The sequence below is a fragment of the Bemisia tabaci genome, chromosome 10 (genome assembly GCF_918797505.1).
Source record: "Bemisia tabaci chromosome 10, PGI_BMITA_v3".
NCBI lineage: Eukaryota > Metazoa > Arthropoda > Insecta > Hemiptera > Aleyrodidae > Bemisia > Bemisia tabaci.
In genome coordinates this window covers 20315926-20331534 of record NC_092802.1, presented here as the reverse complement: position 1 = coordinate 20331534, position 15609 = coordinate 20315926, and the positions used below count along the sequence as shown (strand labels likewise).

At 41.7% G+C, this 15609-nt stretch overlaps 1 protein-coding gene across 2 annotated transcripts in view; it reads right to left on the bottom strand.

Annotated features, from left to right (window-relative positions):
- Positions 1-15609, bottom strand: part of LOC109036906 (uncharacterized) — a 359096-nt gene that overhangs the window by 187697 nt on the left and 155790 nt on the right. The gene's annotated exons all lie outside the window — the stretch shown is intronic.

The window sequence follows — 15609 nt, the reverse complement described above, 5'->3', positions numbered from 1 at the left end:
AAGTCTCAATGGAAAAATTCCACTAGTCTTTTTTTATAGCAGGAGTTTTTGCGTCCTACCATATTGTCTACACTGAAAAAAAATGTGGTAGATTTTAACATACCTTGACCCAGTGATTTGAGTATGGTAATACACAGCAGACTCTATGGTATCAATACACCATATTATAGTAAGTGTCATTACAGTTCTGGTGAATACTTCTATAATTCTGGTTATTTTCACCGGATATTATCACTGTGAAAAATATCAAGCAGGACCTATGGTGGATGTTACCATACTTTTTTTTTCCGTGTACCCTCTCTATAAAGGGACCCTAGTACCGAGTACATAGGCAAGTTAACACTTGGAATCCTGCGGGTCTCGTGTCCTTGGTTACATATCGTTCATTCGCCGAATTCCGACGTGATTCCATCGCGAATCGAAAAACTCGGAGGTATGACATCACCCGTGCGGGAACGAAAATAAAGCTGTCCGTGAAGACGGATCGGAAAGAAAAGAGGGTGGACGCGAACGACTTCTCGGAGGAGATGACAAATGCGTTATTACTCTCCGCGTGGTGTGGCTTGTAGCAGTTTTGACAAATCGCCGCGCCGCGCCACAGACACAAGTGGGTGATCGCCGCCGCTCCGTTAAGTCAGTTATCACGGCGTCCCTCGCGGAACAGCTGGGTCCTCCTAACGCCGTCCTGCAGCCTGATCGTTGAAATTTTGTGTTTGTCAGCTCGACATAGATGACATAGGTTAAAAGGTGGAGCGTGATTGGTCGGTTATGTCTTATCGCTGCTTTATAGTGCCTTAGTCAGGTGGAACGGACGACATACTGCCGGAAACTTAGGAGGTGCCGTTTAGCTTATCGTGAATTCAATCCGACACAGGCACGACAAAGCAGCGATAAGACATAGCCGACCAATCAAGCTCCGCCTTTTGATTCAAGTCATCTATGTCGATCCGACAAACACAAAATTTCAACAATCAGGCTGCAGGTGTCGGATTTTCTGGCCGACATTGTAACATACACTGATAATACACTGGAAAAAAAATCACATTGGATCTGGAGTCCAGACTCTGAAAAACATCGACATGCAAAAATACTCTTATTGATTCAATCGGATTTTTGCTGAAATCAAGAACCAAGCCTCTTAATTTGAGCGGATTTCCTTTTGATTTAAGCTTAAATCTGATTGAATCAAGAGTACTTTTTCTTGTCAATGTTTTCAAGAGTCTGGACTTTAGATCCAAGGTTTTTTTTCCTGTGTACAGGGTGATCCAGAGTCAAACGGCCAGACTGCAGGAGCGTGTTCTATGGGTCAAAATTAGCCTTTTTTGTTAAAAAATTTTGTGTTGTGCATTTAATATTTCCCCAAAAACCCAGTTTTTTAAGAACAGAAAATTTGGCAACGCCTGAAGATTCATATGTTGTTTTTCCTTCGCACGGCAGCGTTGAGGTCGTACGTCAGCATCGCAACCGAAAAACTGCCGTGCTAAGAAAGAACAACGTATGAGCCTTCAGACGTTGCCAAGTTTCCTTCGATAAAAACCGAATTTACTGGGAAATTTGTCAGGGTTTTTCCCCCAAAATTTCAAGACAATTTTGTACGGAATTTAATCTTAAATATCAGAAAATTTCAAAGATAAATGTGCACGAATGTCGTCAAAAATACATGTTCAATCAAGGGAAATTTGGCAACTCTCTAATGTTCATACGGCGTTCTTCCTTAGCACGGCAGTAAACGTAGCCTCTCATCTCCTCGTTGGCCACTCGGTCCAGAGGTTGACTAACGCGCTTAGCTTATTTTTAAGCGACAGCATATTTCACGGCCTCGTGACTCGGGCTATACTCTGTTACTCTAATTCATGTCGCAGTTTAAGCCGCGCCAAGCTACAAGTTATTGCAGCAATTAGAAATCGGTGATTTGGTGTTTTGGCAGGCCGTCTGGTATTTTAAAGAAAATTACTGGTGCGCACCCTGCCGTTTTATTGAGTTGTTGAAAACCCACGTGTGATCGCCTCGCCAAGTTGCCGATTTTCACTCGCTCTCGTTGTTCCTGATTTTCGCTGTGTTTGTGTACTTGGCGTCGTACACTGAGAAAGATGTACACGGAAAAAATTAAATTGCTGATTTAACAATTCAATTGCTAAAAAAAGTGACTGCAACGTATCAACGTAGATTTTACAACACAAGATTGCTACTTTAACCATCCTTGTGCGGTTAAATTAGCTTAGGGTAAAGCAGCCATTTTGTTGTTAAATCTACGTTGAAACGTTGCAGTCACTTTTTTTTAGCAATTGAATTGTTAAATCAGCAATTTAATTTTTCCGTGTAAGTTGTCGTCTCCTGGACGAAGGAACGTAACTTCGTTCCGATGTTGCCAAATTGACCCCAACAATCAATTAATTGCACCGAAATGTATCCTTGCAATGGAGATGTTCCATGTGTGAGGAATTTGCGATTTGACTGTTGATTCTTATGTAAAATTTCGCGAAAAAACGATTCAGAAATCAACTCCCAAGCTCAAAAGAAGCTCTCAGGTTGAGGCCAAAATGGAGGGGATATCCCGCGCTATCCTGGAGTCCACATCTACATCGAGACAAACTCTCCGTGCGATGATTGGGAGCAAATACATTAACCGGGTTGCCGTGTTTTCAGTTTTAGAGTCCCCGAGTAAAGTGGCAGCCCTGTCAATGTACTTGCTCCTTATCTTTGCATGGAGAGTTTGTCTTGATGTAGAGGTGGACTCTCAGGATAGCGTGGGATATCTCCTCCATTTTGGCCTCGACTTGAGAGCTTTTTTTGAGCTTGGTAGTTGATTTCAGAGAAAAGCAGTGGCACCATCGTGTTTCGCGCGAACTTTCACATAAGGATCACAGTAAAATCGCAAATTCCTCACACATGCAACATCTCCATTAGCCGAAAGCGCTGGTGCATCTCATCTCATGATGGGGGCCGCAACAGAGTTGCAGCGTGACGGCGTGACGGGGCGGCGTGACTGCGTGGCGGGCGCGTGGGCCCCGGTCGACGGATGAATCGCGGACCGAGTGACCCCATTCCCCCGGGATCCGGGATAGGTGCCCCGGAATTCAATTACACCTTGACTCCCGAGTCGGGGCAGTTAAAAATAGGGCCCCCCGCCCCACCTCGTCGGGGGAGCATTCCGCGTGCGATTTCAATTTCACGAAAACATTCGCGACGCGACGCGATGCGGGACGACGCGACGTGGTGCGGCGGGCCGCTCGAGCTCGAGACAATCCCCTTAATTTTCCGCGTTGCCGGCTGGCCCTGGAGCTGAAGGGCCTGGATGGAGATAATTTGACTATATATTGGACGTATTTCTATCAAACGGAACTATGTGCATTATAATGTGAGCCCTGTTATGCGTGTATTCTTATGGGTCTCAGGGTTCATGCCTTAATGCACATAGTTTCGTTCGATATAAATACTTCGTATTGATGATGGTTATCCCAGATGCTGCACACTGAAAAAAAAGTAGCTTGGATCAAGCATGATAATTCTTGAATTCGTCGCCAAGAATTTTCTTTATATTGCTTTAAGCTGAGTTTTTCTTGATTCAAGAAAAATAATGCTTAGGATAAGCAAAAAAGTAGCGTATCAAAATTTTTGATTTAAGAAGAAATACTTCTTGGCGGCAAATTTAAGATTCTTTTTTTTCCAGTGTGTAAAATGTACTTCCTGACATATTGTTAATCAGCTTATGTGATTACACTAATTCAGGCGGTTTCAAGACATTCCGTCAACGATTCTTTGTCCGCGCACCTGTTTTGTCCAGTAGTTAACGTCCACGCGTAAAATAATCAACAGTGACTTGGTTCAAGGGTTATACTTTAGTCCGTATGTAAAATATATTGTTAATATCGAAATGAAAAAATTGAGAGGGGAGGAGGTGTTGGTATGCTAACTCATTTTTAAAGGGAATGTTACTTTCTTCTTTTGATTCATTTTTTCAAATTGTCATTTTTGGTTTCATTCCTATCCTTAAATTTTCCATATAAAATATACCGTATATATACTTGTAAATAGTAATATTATTTCATTTTAAAAACATTTACAGTTTTGAAACGTGGCAAATATTTGTAGGTATAACCTTTTCCAAGCGATGGCATCGACATTAATGTCAATTAGCCGTGGTGGTGTTACAAAGAACCATACAAAAATGAATAAAAAAGAGAGAAAACCCAGGAGCATGCAATCATTGGTTTTAATCTATTTGTAAATCGATCTTTTAGGAAAAAATACGTCCAATTTTGAGCGTTTGATTACGCATACTCCACCCTGCAGCACAGTAAACGCACAAAGTTATAAGACAAGATTAAACTGCTTTAGAAATCATTAAATTTAACACGGAACCACCTTAATGTTTACAAAGCGCACGGTACATTTTCCTTTAAAACTTTTATTTTTATGAATATAAATGAGAGTAATCCATGTGGAGTGTGCAAACATTTCAAAATCATGAGGTGAGAAACATTGACTCAGCAAATTTAAATATTAGAGCCAAACAGAGTGGATCAGCGTGCTGCCAGCGCGACACGCGCACTGGCGCCTACAAACCCAACAGGAATACTTCACGCATTGCGCAATGCGTGAAGTATCCCTGTTAGGTTTGTAGGCGCAAAAGCGCGGCGCGAGGCTCTGGATGTGCAAAAGGGCACTTCTCGATTGCAGTGTTTCAGAATCTCTGTCGCTTATTAATCCTTGGGAGACGACATTAATTGGTGGTTTTTCCAGAATTCTTTCCATGAAAAATTTTGAAATCATAAGGAATATTCAGTAAAATTTTTAGTAAAATGGATAAACTCAATTTCCTTACAGTGAATAAAATACTAGAGGAGACTATGAAAAACTGCAACCGAGAAGTGCCCTTTTTGCATCCAGTGCCTCATTTCATCTCGGCCGAGAATCATCTCTAGGATACAAATTTTTACGAAGCAGTCCGAGACAGTATGGCCAATCCCGATTCGCTTTGAATTATCCCACTACATTCCAATTCATCCTGTTTTATCAAAATGTATGCTAAATTTTTTCGTTTTATCCCGATTTCTTGGAGGTTCTCAATGAAGTTTCTGATTGGTTTATCAAACGACCAATGGGAACGCAAATTGACACAAACGTACACAAAAAACGGCTTACAATGTCTAAGTTCCCGAAAGAAGAGGAGCAAAACAAAGTTTCTGAAACTCAAAAGAAACTGACTTTAAGTTGAATTCTCACAGGTTTAACGCAATAAAAAATCCCAAATTTGTTGACGAGAAACCACGCGCCTGCATAGAAAACAGCTGAGCGCTTCTTTAATACGAAAGAATTAAAGATTTCCTGTTTGTTTGATGCCCTCTGTATCCACCTTATAACTTACAAGGGGGCTATGCCCTCTGGCCGCTACGCGGTCTAATCGGCGCTTCGAGCAGGATTTGAAATTCCAGCCATTTTTCATGGGCGCGAATTTAAAATTTCGCCCTCCCCCCCCTTCTAAACTCCCTGGTCTACTCTCAGGTATAAAAAACCTGGGTCCTATTTTCAAAATCTGATTACAGCGGACTAAACTAGGGGCTATCACCTGTCAATAGCCGCAAAACTCGTTGAAGTCAGCTTAGTATAAGGCTCAAACGAACCTGACAAAAAATACAAATTTACATCGTTTAAATGGGAGAATTCGCAACTTTACGACGTCATCTAAGAAAAACCGGGCCATATTTCCAAAATCTGCGTAGAACGGGCTTATCAAGAGACAATTGCCTGTCAATAGCCGCAAAAATAATGAAAATCGGCCCGGCAGATCGCCAAAACTAAGCGTTGCCAGAAATGAAAATTTAGGAGGCAGGAGAGCTTATCTGCCGTGCTAAGGAAAAACGCCGTATGAGCCTTTAGACGTTGCCAAATTTACTTCAGCAAAAACCGAGTTTTCTTGGAAAATTGCGAACAGTTCCCCTCAAATTTTTTAGATAATTTTGCTCCTAATTTTATCTAAAATATCTGAAAATTTCAGGGAGGAATATTTATAATTTTCCGCAAAAATAAATGTTTTATCTACAGAAATTTGGCAACTCTCGAATGTTAATGCGCCGTTTTTCCTTAGCACGGCAGTTATAGTATAGATATCTAACATATTTCATACGCACGGAATTTTCGAGATAGCTTGGCTCGTGATGTTTTAATTCCACTCTATTTATCGGTTCATTGCTCGCGACTTGCGGAAGTGCTCACGGAACCTTTTCCTCGAACACAAATCCCCGCGAAATCCCAGCCGAAATCAACCCCCGAGAGCTGTCAGCGTCAATCAACCGGAGCTCCTGGAAGCGGGCTCCTCGTCAAAAATTGAAGAAGACAACGCGGAGGGTAAACGTCTCAGCTCGAGCACCGGGGGTGGGGGGGGGGGGGGTTCCGCTCGATTTTCCATTACCTGGCGCTGGGGAACGGGGGAGATCACTGTCTTGGCGGCGGAGGCGCTGTCGTTGTCACCCGTCGTCCGGAATTCAATCTTGGCCGATCCCGCAAAAATACGGCCCCGAAATTGGCTTTCTCGCCGGGTCCCCGGTTCCCGAAAAGCGCGCCCAATAACGGAATCAACGGAGACGTTATACGGCCGGGCTTTAAAATACCCCAACTCGAGCGGCTTCCATCCCGCCGCGAACCCGAGGAGGGAGGTGGTTTTCAGCCGGAACGTCGCCTTTTCGGGATGTGGAGTCACCTTATTTGGTGTGCCTTTTTCGAGAACTACCTGGATCGCATTTAGAAAAAAGGAACCAGCGTAATTACAGTGTTGCAAGAATGCCGCTTCTTCATAATTAGGTATCTAAAAAATCTCCCAGAATAGCATATAGTCTTTTCTTCCTAATAAAAAATTATTAATTTTAATTATTTGGTGTACCTTTTTCGAGAACTGCCTGGATCTTATCACTGGAAAAAAAACACATTGGATCTAGAGTCCAGACTCTTAAAGACATCGACAAGGATAAATACTCTTGATTCAATCGGATTTTTGCTTAAATCAAGAACCAAGCCTCTTAATTTGAGCTGATTTTCTTTTGCTTCAAGCAAAAATCTGATCGAATCAAGAGTATTTTTCTTGTCAATGTCTTCAAGAGTCTGGACTCTTGATCCAATGTGTTTTTTTCCAGTGTATTTAGCAAAAAGGAACCAGCGTAATTATCAGTGATGTAAGATGCGCTCACGCCGCCTTAATATTTACAGAACACACATTAAATTTTCCTTTCATATGTATATTTTTTATATCACTTTATATTAAAGTAATCCATGCAGAGTGTGCATACATATAAAAATCATGAGTTGAAAAACGCTGACTCTGCGAGTTTAAATAATAAGCTCTAGCATTGAGCGGAGCGATGCGACGTGCTGCCAGCACGAAACGCGCACTGCCGCCTACAAACCTAAGCAGATACTTCACGCATTGCGCAATGCTTGAGGTATCCCTTAGGTTTGTAGGCGCGAATGCGCGTTCCGTGCTGGCAAGCTGGCCGCGCTTCGCCGCAGCGTGCCACGTGCCACGGCGCTTCACTATTTCACAATAGAGGTGTTGTACAGCATTAAACGAAATTGAAGGCACTCCAACATACCAACAATAAGAATGCCAGGCATCCTTTAAGAGTACGGAACTTTCCTTGCAAAATAAGTCGAGATGAGAGATATGAGATAAAGGAACATTCTTGAGTATGCCGTTAAGAAGATTTTATTTTGAATCAAGAATAAAATAGGTGAACAAAAGCGGGTTTCTGCTTGATGTAAGTGACTTTCCTTTTTATGAAAGCATCTTTTCCTCTTTAAGAGAACATTATTTTCTTTATTAACTCATCGGCGGTAAATTTGATGATATTTCTCCTTAATTTAGGTCACTTGTTCCGCTAATGAAGTTAAAAATCATACTAAACTTTATTAAATACAGATACCAGGACAGTAAATTTTTCGACTACCGCTCTCTTTTTGTCCATTTCGGTTGCCTTAAGAATGTCCTAGGACCGTTTTTTCAACTGCCACACCTCGCTGCCATAGGTTGATATGCTTTTGATGATTAAGTTATAAATTCTCTTTTTGTTAACTTTGGATATTGTCTGGTCCCAAAGAATACCATTCATCATTCTAATGGCTTTCCTCCCCTGCAGATCCCGATCTTTGATTGCCTGGTCCATTTTGCCATCACATGTTAAGCGCAAACCTAGGTACCTGTATTGTTCACAACCTCTGATCTTAATATTTATAACACACTGAAAAATCCCGTTTTAACCACCCGCAAGCACCGCCACAAGGCGACAGAGAAAAGAACGAGGGTTGAATCGGGTTCCACGAGGGAGAATCGTAAGTTGCGCCTGGCGACCTGGACGCCGCAACCCACCCGACACGACGACAGCAGACAACAGGTTGTCACGGGCAGCAGACCGAGACTCCGAGCTACGCGAGATGAGACCGCTTTGTTCAACGCTCGCCGGATGTCCCATGTCATTTTTCTGCCCCGGAACAACCCTCGACCTCAGTCTTACCCTCAGAGTTTTTAACGTGTTCAGTCGTTGCGCTCACGGGAAAATACGTGTTGTTTCACGGGTCGTGGTTTGAATTTCATCGGATAGGCTTTGACCATGACCATACATGTGCGTGGAAATATCGCGAAGATTTTTCAATCGCATTTCTCATTCGTATATGAATAAACGAGGTACCTTAGAATACATTTTTTTTCAACTGCCATATAGTGGATCAAGTCAATACAAGGAGTCGGACAACATTTGGAAACTTTGAAAGCTTTTATCTACATGAAATGAAACAAAAAAGTTCAGAAGTGGTTCCATTGGTTTTTTCATGAAATTTTTCTTCAGAAACTGCCCTGACAATTGAAATCGTAGCGACTTGAATGTAAAAATTTGCAATTTTAGTTAAAGATTTTATGTCCGACCTCTTCTGATGGCTCGTTCAATCTAGAGTCCCTTTATCCTCGGAGTTAAGACATCTTGATTATTAGCTGGTCTGGGTTGGCCATAGTGCCACAAAATTGTGCACCCCAAAGAACAATATTGAGGGATAACGATGAGGAATTCTGCGATGTCTGACATCCAAAAACAACAACATCAACGAAACTGATCAAAACCTAACCAAAGAAATTGCAATAAAATAAAATGAGATTGATTTGGACGTATTTCTGTCAAACGGAACCAAGCGTCATAGGGGTAGGAAGATAGAGGGGGGCTTGGATTGGCGGCGGAACCGGGCGTTGGGCTCATTCCGTCCTCGCAATGCTTTTCCATGGCGCTAAGTTCCGTTTCAGAGAACGCGCTATCCGGCATTCTAAATTCCTCAAAAGGAACTCAAATTCACGCTCAATTTCGTTTGACGGAAATACGTCCATTTGTGACTAATTGTTTAGTCTATTTTCATTTTGGCGTGACGAAAAATAACAATTTACTCTGGATAAATCACAAATAGGTTATTTTCCCTTTATTTTGTTTACATTTGAGCCAACGCTGTCTTGGTGCGCTCTTTTGTGACTCCATAAGCGAGATCCAATCAGAATTGGAATTTTTTTTCGGCCACTTTCAGCCTGACTAGAATTGAAATGTCGCCCAATGGATCGAGCGAATCAGAGAAGTCGGACAAAATTTGGAAACTTTAAACGGTTATAACTCCGTTTCTACAAAACTGAGAGGTTTTGAAAGTGGTTCCATTGGTCTCTTCGGGAAATTTCCTTCCATGCGAACCCCTTGAAGTTTAAAATGTGACGAATTGAACACCAAATTTGGAGTTTTGGTCAAATTTAATATTTCACGTCCGACCTCTCTGATGGACTCGATCCACTGTGTATCGTAACTATGGGTATAAAGGGACTCTAGTTCCATCGTGTGCCACCTTAAGAACCAGCGGGCCGATTATTGAAATTGATAGACAAAGCTATAGACAAAGGAAACAAAAGAGATATGAAGAGATCCTATTGGTGGAAGCGGGTGGTTGCCAAGGACAAAGGAGGAAGGTAATAGACTCAGTAAAGGCAACCCACGAGAGACCCGACAGTTAGTCTATAATTTTCTTCCTTTGTCTATGGGAACCACCCATTTCAACCAATAGGATCACTCCATACTCCCTATGTCTTCTTTGTCTATAGCTTTGTCCATCAATTTCAATAATCAGTCTGCAGGTAACACTATGTGCGTTTCAAATCAGAATGAAGCTGAAAATCTCAATGCAGAGGGAGAAAGCTCATACAAGCTTTTTTTCGAAACAACTCGTGCTCCGCCGCAATCAGTTTGTGCTAGAAGGTCTGGTCCATTTTTCCGGAGAGAATATGATGATCCCTCCCGGGGGGATGACATTGGTCTCCGGCGGGGCGAGCTGACGGTGGAATGATAAGTTTCCTGAGATGCAGGGTCACGCACGGTGACAGGAAAGTGCGCTCGGAGAGAATCATGACTTTCAACACTCGGACAGCGACGCTATGATCGCGGTTCCGGAGATTTATTGGGTCTAATTTGAAATTGGGTCGGGCAATGTGCATCACGACGATGCCAAATCCAGCTACCTGCGTCTAGAAAGACTTCTTCACGTCGCCTCGGTCGTTGAGGGCCATATAAATGTCGCCGTTTTTATTATAACATAACAAGGGTGTCTACAAGTCCGGAATTTCCGGAAAGTCCAGGAATAGGACTGATTTTTTAATAGAGGTCCGGAAGTACTGAAAAAGTGCGGAAATTCCGCAAGAAAGTCTGCAATTTTGCACATTTGTCGCAGTTTGAGCGAGAAATTAAAATGTGTGAGATTTTTCGAATTTCTTCAAAATGGAGGTACTGAAACAGTACCAAATTTTTCTGTTGAGGGGGTACTAAATTTCGTGGGAATGCACTGAGAAATAACTGTAAAAGTACTGATTCTTGGCTAGCCTGTTTTAGTAGACATGCTGATAACCTTTCCCCAGGAGACCCGAAATTTAAGTACCTATTCAAGGTGATCTAGGGTTAAGCGGCTAGACTGCAGGAGCCGGAACTCCTCCAACCCCCCTCTTTAAATTGAGATATCGCTTTTTTTAGATCGTTCATGAATTTAGGGCACAAAAGTACAATTTTTTTTTAATTTTAGTATTTTCGTCAGAACAAATTTTCATGAGATTTGTTTTACAGGCGTTGCCAGAAGTCAGAAAAAACTATTTACTTTCCGAAATTTTAAGGGGCCATACCTCCGACTGGGGCAGTAGGGCACTTTTGGAGAAAAACTGTTAACAACAAAAAAATCCAATTTTGATCCTTAGAACACGCTCCTGCAGTATGGCCGTTAAACCCTGGATCACTCTATATAGGGAGAGGACGGACATGTTGGTAATTTCAGCCGAAACGTTTTGGTTTTATTCGTGAAAATTAGCCTTCTTATCCGCTTTCTAAATTGTTTCTTCATTGTATTTTGACAGCCTCTTTCCTAAATTTTAAAGAAACCTCGTCTTGAAAAATCTGTCCCTTTCCTGGGTAACACGGGAGTGTTGGCAACAGCATGGAGTGGAGGGTGACATCGCGGGCAGCGTAAAACAAGGCGACAAGGGTTGTGTAGGGGGGGGGGGGGGGGCGAGGGTTGCGCGAAGCCGGGTCCGGGGCAATGAGATGGATGCCGAGCAACAAGTGTCCCGGTTCGGGAGCGTCGTGCCACTCCAAAAGTTTATCATATTAAGTCGATTTGGGACCAGCGCCGACCGCGTTTCATCTTCTCTCGGTCCCCTCCTCCCCACGCTTTCGCTTCGCAGTCTCCGCACGTTGAGAAGAAAATTCGGCAGCGAATGGGTCCGTTGCGAACTTCAGCTACTGCAAGAAAAAGGGTTGTTTCTTATAGATAATGATAAAAAAATCACCATGAGCGCATCGCGGAAGTCTAAAATTTACTCTTGACTTAACAATCTGCGTGAGAAATATCAAGGGCTAACGAACTGTACCGCCTATCTGCCAATGGACCACTAGACAAGGGATGAATTTCAGATTTCTGATACATGTCCCTTAATCAAAGTTTCACGTAAGAAACGATTTGCGCGACAAAAATTACCGAAATAAACTCCTCAGGAAGATATTTAATGATTCTCGAAGCGTGAGCTCAAACCACCCGCTCATGAAAACCCAACGCTCTACGTGATTCACATCGAGGATCGCGCGCTAAACGCTATCACGACAATCTCTGCTATATACAAATCTGGCAACCCCAATCTTGACGCTTTGGCTCAGCTATAGCAAATGGCTTATAGTTTGAACATCACATGGTGGGAAATAAACATTCCTTGATTGAGAAGCTTGCCGAAACCATTGAAGTGCGCGATTTGACTAACAGAGAGCTCTGAGTTTCTTGTGAGCGGGTAGTTCAAATTCCTCGCAACCAATATGAAATAAAAACGTTTATATCTTCGTAAGGAGTTGGTTTCAGTAATTTTCGTTGCACAAATTGCAGCTCTACGTGAAATTCTGGTTGTAAAACATGTACTAAAATACTTAAATGCGTACCTTGTCTAGTCGTCCAGTTTGGCAAAAAATAGTCAGCGATTTTGTCGCATTTTACGGTATAAAATACGCAAGCCGATGAATTTTTAGTTACAGATCTTTCTGGAACAAATTGTATGTTTCAGTTTCGGAACTTAGCTTCTGAAGTCTAAAGATCCATCAAAATCAACGGCATAAGTAAGAAAATAGATTGTTGCAAGGGATTCCAATAATTATTTGCCGTATCAAAAATGATACAACTAGCTAGGGGTTACAGGTTACAGCCCCTGGCTGGTGCTCTGTCTAATCGCCAGAGGGCGCCTCGCACCCTTTTTAAACTCTGCTAATGTAGATAAAGGATATATAATAAATCTTGGACCTATCGCTTATCCATTGATAGACGCAAAAATATTGAAAATTACCCGGTAGATCTTTAGAATGAATTACGTAAAAAATGAACATTCACATTGTTCTTCCCATGTAATTCCAGGTCACAAAAGTGACGCAATTGCATGGGAAAGAGATGTTTTTCGAGGTAATTGGTCCCAAGGAATCCAAATTTAATGGTCTTTTAGCCCTTCGAGGCTTCAGCGATTCGGTGCACGGGGATCCTAAACTATTTGAATGTATTCTAGATTAGGGCCGCCGCCTTGTAGTCTTCTTTTCCGGAATTTTTTCATTGTATTGATAAGGGGACAAAACATACAGCCGACAAACCTTTGATGTTGAACCTGGTCAAGGAATTTCATCTAAAGCATGCTCTATCAAGATTTTTAAGTAATATCGAACAAATCAGTAAATGAAAGGAATTTTATGCAAGTTTAGAACTTAAATTGAATCTGTTGAGGGCGTTTCATTATTTTATTTTTTTCTTCTCCTATCACTGTGTCCTTTATTTTCAAAGTTTGCGCTCAAATTGATCGCATGTTTTGGTCCGTCAAAGGGGATGCCAGCGAATTAATTACGTCGACTTAATTCCAGAATTAATTATTCGAATTATTCTTTCTCGCAAAGTTTGGATAGGAGCTCGAGTGAACTGCTTAAAAAATGAACGAATTTTCAAAGCCGTTGTGCCCAGAGACAACATTTTTTCAAACCCCCGCAAATCCATCTTTCCCAAAGTGCAAAAATTACTTTTTGAAGTCAACGTTCAGATGCCGTTCATTCGCCCAATGATGACCAATCACGACTGAGTATAGAAGAGTTGAGCAATTGATTCCGCAATCCCAACCCAATTTGCAGGAATCTCTCCTAGCAACGTGCTCACTTCGAAATTCATCAGTCATCACTAGGCAAATCTAATTTGACTTTTCGCTCAACATGTTGTTCATTAATCATCACGGAGTGATAAAAAGCGTTGACTTTCCTACAAAGAGAAAATATGAGCCCGCATTGAATAGGGAAAAAGTGTGGTCGCCTGATTCTGGCCTGAGCTTTCAACGCTTGTTTTACAGCCAATCAGACCCTTGACGACCACTTTCGAATTCCGTTTGGAAAATAACATGGGAAATCGAAACCAAGTGTTTTTTTTTTTTCGAATTTAGCCAATTTTTTGGCAAAATTATTACCACGACTGAATTGTCGGGGATCTGATGTTTCGATTGATGTATACTACGCGTCACTCTCCAAAAGTCTCTAAAGTAGGCTAGACATTTTTCCATAATTTGATCTCTGAACAAGGAAAATGTGTCCGAAGTTTAGCGTAAGTCACCGTATATTCAAAAAACGGAAAAAATGGAAATTTCTTTAGAAGGTCGGGGAACGTCAAGGAATTTGAAGATGAAGAAATTATAGCAACTCTACTATGGTTTATCAAAGAAAAAAATGAATCGAGGAGTTTGTTGGAACAAGGGCGTGTAAGACTTGCGATGCCGTTAAGATCGTACAACATAGTGCATCGTTCCTAGTGGGCAGTTTGAAAGCCGTGCCAGGTTTTTTACCTGAAATTTTTTTTACAATTTTTATTCATTTTTCTGTGAAAATAATTAGCGTGCATGTGTAACTTGGTTCGCTGCAAATTGTATACAAATTCGCACAATCTTAGCGGCATTGCAAGTCTTATACGCCCTTGTTCCAAAGAACTCCTCAATGGAGATGCTGCATGTGTGAGGAATTTGCGATTTGCCTATTGATTCTTCCGTAAAAGTTCGCGAGAAACACGATGTTGCCAGTGGTTTTCTCTGAAATCAACTCCCAAGCTCAAAAGAAGCTCTCAAGTTGAGGCCAAAATGGAGGGGATATCCCACGCTATCCTGAGAGTCCACCTCTACATCAAGACAAACTCTCTATAGGGAGCAAATACATTAGCAGGGATACCGTGTTTTCAGTTTTAGAGTCCCCAAATAAAGTGGCAGTCCTGTCAATGTATTTGCTCCCCATCTTTGCATAGAGAGTTTGTCTAGAGGTGGACTCTCAGGATAGCGTGAGATATACCCTCCAATACGCCACAAACGTTGAGAGCTTTTTTTGAGCTTGGGAGTTGATTTCAGAAAAAACCAGTGGCCCATCGTGTTTCTCGCAAACTTTTACGTAAGGAACAGTAGTCAAAGCGCAAATTCCTCAAACATGCAATATCTACATTTTGACAGAAACTGCGCAACATCGCAAACGAAAATACGTGCACTGAAAAAAAAATCTCGGTGTAATTTCTAAGAAAAGGGCAAAATTACCAAGAATTCCGGGTTCTATTTGATCCCAGTTTTTTCTTGGTAAAATTACCATTTATGGAATTGGTAATTTTACCGAGAAATATCGATAAAATTAGAGAACTTTCTTGGTAATTTTACTGGATCTTGGTAAAAACGCCAATATTTTTTATCGACTGTGGTAGAATTACCGAGATAAAATTACAAAGTTACTGGGAATTGATTACCAATAAAAGTGGTATTCTTACCTGAAAAAAAAACAGTAAAAATACCGGTTTTAGGTAAGCTTACCAGTGTGTCTTGGTAAAATTACCAATAATTGGTAAAAAAAAGTGGGATGGTAAAGGTACCAACGGACCTTGGTAAAAACACCGAGAATTTTTTTTCTGTGTGTTTTTGTACTTGAGCTACCCATATAAAGACGTTTCTGAATGGGCGAACCTCAATGTGGCCAATCCGCAAGAATCTCCACCACGCTTTGCGGCTGCGGGGTGCACGTCGGTGGTACTGCCGTC